This window comes from Lupinus angustifolius, chromosome LG02 (genome assembly GCF_001865875.1).
Source record: "Lupinus angustifolius cultivar Tanjil chromosome LG02, LupAngTanjil_v1.0, whole genome shotgun sequence".
NCBI lineage: Eukaryota > Viridiplantae > Streptophyta > Magnoliopsida > Fabales > Fabaceae > Lupinus > Lupinus angustifolius.
The window spans coordinates 15192258-15197318 of record NC_032010.1 but is presented as its reverse complement, the minus strand read 5'-3'; the positions used below and the strand labels follow the sequence as shown (position 1 = coordinate 15197318).

The following is a 5061-nucleotide window of genomic DNA, read 5'->3' as shown; positions in this document are numbered from 1 at the left end:
TGGTAAATTTATTTTAATGATTAACCCTATTATACAGTTCACCATAAAAACAAATTGCAGGTGAATTTTCAACTTAAAAAACAACTAATAATTATATCAATCGAATAAATTCAACTACAAATTACAATATTTAGTAAAAAAAATACTATATTTAATATTTATAACATATAGGTTATACGTTAGAAACAATAGGAAAGCGGGTTGACAGGCACGGGAGTGCCTGTCAACACGCTAGTCAATAGAAAGCTAATTATAAATTGAATAAAAATAAAAATTAAATGAAAATCATTCAAATCTAACCGAGTTTTAATGCAGTTTAGAAATTAATTTTTATATTAAAAATAGAATATATTATTTTTTAACTATTATGTTGTATAATCTTAATTAAGTAAAAAAATAAATCAATAGAAAGCTAATTATAAATTGAATAAAAATAAAAATTAAATGAAAATCATTCAAATCTAACCGAGTTTTAATGCATCTCCATATGGCAAATATGCACACAAATACAGAGCTTAAACAATTTAAGTCAAATAATTTACTACTATACCATAGGAGAATTAACAGATTATTTAATACTCCATATTATTTTATATGTGCAAATAAAATAATAATAATAATAATAAATGTTACATTAAAAAATATAAAATATTTCATAAGAAAAAATATTAAATTTATAATAAGGAATAATATATTAAGATATGGAATTTAAATATGAGAGGTTGCGTGATACAAGATAATTGAACAGTACTTAAAATAAAATGAAATCGCTAGAAGGAGGGCTTGAACCTCCGACCTTGTGGTTAACAGCCACACGCTCTAACCAACTGAGCTATTCCAGCCAATCATTAACTAAACATTATACAAAGTTCTTAACCTAAGACAAACAATTCTCAGCAACTGTTGCCCCTTTGCTTCAATCAATGAGGTGTGCCAACACTGCTGCTCCTGCTTTTTCAGTTGTCAAATGCATGTTGAAGAACATGTTTTTCGTCCCATTCGACACGTGGGGCGGGTACTTGTTGAGATCAGCAGGAAGAATGGTAGCCGTGTTTTTGAGGAGAATTGAAGGGTTTGTTTGGATAAGAAGGTTGATTTATGAAGACTGATTTTATGCTTTTAACGCAGCCTTCGAAGGGTATTGTTGTGGGATTGAATCTGTGACTGACGCTGAAAGAGTTGTTGATATAATGTCTAATGTCTAATATTGGGGTTAGACCAAATGAATTGAGTTTTGGGTTTCTCTTATTTGTGTGTTGTCAAGGGGTTACAAGATAAGATAGATGAGTTAAAAGTTATGATGGGTAGGTTTGGTGGAAAAAGATTCTTTATCCTAAAAAGACTATATCTTTATATTCCTATCTAATAGTATATTATCAAATAATATATAATATTAGCTTATGTTTTTTATAAAAAAATTCCAATTAAATAATACATTTTGATTGGTTTGGAACACCATTGAAATACTAATAGGGATGAGAGATCTTCATTGGTGTTTGGTTACTCAAATAAGAAGGGCCTTTAGCTTTCTATAAACTGAAATACGAAGCAGTGAAATTTGGAAATTTACCCACCTAGTGTGGATTGACCACAAAATTACTAAAATAGTGCAACTTTTATAAAAATTATCAAGAAGATGTATTTTTTGGGGAACTTGTAGCTCTCATGCACAAGTTTGCAGGAACTCGTGGCTCCTATACACGAGTTTGCAAGAACTCGTGACTCTCATGCACAAGTTCCATTTTTTTCTCTCTCCTCATGACTAGTGGTTCTCATCGAGTTCCATTTATACAATTCCACCATTCTCTTCCATTTCTTTGTGTGGGTTTTTGGATATATTATTTTTGGAACAATATGCTCATTGTCTAAGTGACTCAACCTAATCTTCTATATGAAATGGATAATATTATAAAGAAGATCTTGCTCCTGATCTTGACACGGTTTTGATAAAGACACCAACATCACCAAAAAGAAGAAAATGAAGAATACTTATAAAGACAATGAAGAATCAAACTTCAAGATATTCAAGACTTTTAGTCTAAGACTAAATAGGTACTTCTATCCTATACTCTTAATTATAAAATAGTAGTAATGCTCAAAATATTTTTTAAGAAAATGGAAACACTTTAAAATATTTGAAACAATTTTCAAAAATAGTGTGTAACAAGTTACTTCATCAAAGTAACAAGTTACAAGTGTGAGAAAATAGTTATCTAACTTAAAAATGATCAGAGTAATCCATTACTGTATTTGAGTAACAAATTACTAGTGTTATTAAAGTTGAGTAATTGATTACTCAACTTGCTGTAATCGATTACTGAGAGTTGTTACATCAAATTTTCAAATTCAAAGTGAATGGGTTTAAATCCAAAAGATATGTTTGCATTCCAATCAATTCCTACCCTTTCAAAGAGACATTTTGGTTGATTGAAAAACATATATAAAGGCATTGAAACTCACAATCACTACACACAACATATACACAACTCTCATACAAATTTCAAAAGCTCTTACACACATTTTGAAATTATTTTCTGTACTTTTTGCAACAAGTTCTTAAACTTTCAAAGTTAATTTTCTGAAGTTGCTTAAAGTTAAAGTGTTTCAAGTTTATAAACTTATAAAGAGCATTATTACTAAGTATACTAAAGATTTGTTTGGATTGCAAGATACATCACTTTCATACTTGTAAAAGGAAATTTCGTCATTGTTGTACATTCTTCATTATTATTGCAGAATACTTTCTTTCACGGGGTGTGATAAGAAAGGGGATTAGAATCACTTGAAAATGTGTTTTCCAAAAGTGAATAAGGATTAAGGAGTGTGTAAGGTACATAGAAATCTCGGGGTGAGATATTGTAATTGCAACTCATAATCTTTAGTGGAAAAATCTCTTGTGCTGCAGGAGTACTGGACGTATCCTTGTGTACTCTCTTCTCCCTTATCTCTTTGATTTTAATTATTAATTTTCTGCATATACTTTCCGCTGCACTTTAACTCTCGATTTTGCAGAAAAAGTGGTCATTATTTTAAGTCAACTAATTCACCCCCCCTCTTAGTTGCAATCTCAGTCTTACAATTGGCACCAGAACTACTTTTGAGTAAGATATTCTCAAACTTGATCCTATATCAAAGATAGCCTCAAGATCATTCCTAGGAGAAGGTTCCAACATCAACCGCCCTCCAAGCTTTGTTGGAGATTGCTAGAATTTCTGGAAAATCAGAATGAGAATCTGCATAGAATCTCAAGACTTGGATATATGGAACGCGATTGAAGAAGGACCATATGAACCCTTCACCGTTGTGAACATTGTAAGGAAGTAAAACCCAAATCTTCATGGAATGATGAAGATAAGAAGAAGGTGCAGTATGATCTCAAGGCAAAGAATATCCTCACTTCAACACTTGGTATTGATGAGTTCTTTAGAGTATCAAACTACAAATCTGTGAAAGATATGTGGGATACTCTAGAGACTACACATGAAGGAACAAAGGAGGTAAAAAGATCTAGACTCAACACTCTTTCCCAAGAATACGAAATGTTTTGTATGAAACTAGGAGAGAAGATTCTGGATCTTCAAAAGAGATTTATCCATCTCACAAGTCACCTTCTTGCTCTTGGTAAGGTCCTATTAAACAGTGACTTGAACTTGAAAGTTCTATGATCACAAACCAGAACATGGCAACCCAAGGTAACGACCATTTCTGCAAAAGAAAAGTTTATCAAAAATGTCTTTGGCTGCATTGTTTGAAAAATTGCAAGAACATGAACTAGAACTCAACCAACTTGACCAACATGAAGAACAAGAAAAGAAAAAGAAGAGTATCTCTCTCAAGGCTAGAGTGGACAAATTCGAGTCATCAGAAGATGAATCTGATAAGGAAGAGATGGAAGACATGAGTCTTCTTGTGAAGAAATTCAGCAAGTTCCTCAAGAGGAACAAAGGTGCTAGAACTGGACAAACAAGGAAATTCACCAAGAACAATGACGCCTCCACTTCCAACCAAAATTTCACATGCTTTGAATGTGGCAAAGCTGGTCACATGAAGATGGATTGTCCCAATCTAAAGAAGAATTCTTTCAAAGGGAAGAATGAAATAAAGAATGGACGAAGAGCCTACATTGCTTGGGAAGACAATGACATTTGTTCCGCCTCTGAACCTGTAAATAAGGAACAAACACATCTCTCTTTAATGGCATCTCATCATTCTGATGATGAAGAGGTAAATGTCAGTCAACTATATTCTTTTGATTACAAACTGCTTTCAATGACTTGCATGATGAATATGTCAAACTTACTAAAATGTTTCTAAAACAAAAATTTGAGTTAGATACTTTTAGAAACAAACCATCATCATCTTTATGTCAAAAATGTATCACTCTTGAAAATAAAGTTTCAACTTTAAATCTTGAACTTAGTAAAATGAACAAGAGCAGTAAAAGTTTGGAAAAGATCATAAGTGATCAAAGACACTCAACAGACCGTGGCTGTTCAAAAAGCCATGTTTCTAATACACAAGGTGTCCCAACTAAGATAAACTTTGAAAAACAAAATATCCATATTTTTAAAAATAGTAAAAATAAATCAAGGATACATGATCATCAACCCGCATGTACATACTGCAAGAATCTTCGATACACACCAAATACGTGTAATATTAGAAAATATGGTGTACCCCTAGGTCATTTTAAATGGGTTGAGAAAGGTACTAACTATGTAGGAACCAAAGAATATTGGATACCTAATAAAACTTAAATTGTTATGTAGGTAAATTTGAGAGCCGCCTGCAACTTATGGTACTTAGATAGCGGCTGCTCAAAACACATGGCGGACGATAGAAAGATGTTCTCCGTCCTCACTCCAAGGGACAAAGGATATGTCACTTATGGTGATAACACCAAATGAAAAATTATTGGAGTTGGTAGAATCGGAAAGCCACCCTCAACAACTATAAAAGGTGTACTATATGTTGAAGGACTCAAGCACAACCTTCTGAGCATAAGTCAATTATGTGACAAAGGCTTCCATATGGCATTCTACCCAGATAAGTGCATCATTG

At 32.4% G+C, this 5061-nt stretch overlaps 1 non-coding gene across 1 annotated transcript; it reads right to left on the bottom strand.

The window, feature by feature from the left end:
* TRNAN-GUU lies at positions 769–842 on the bottom strand. The gene has a single exon. It is a non-coding gene; the product is annotated as a tRNA-Asn (tRNA).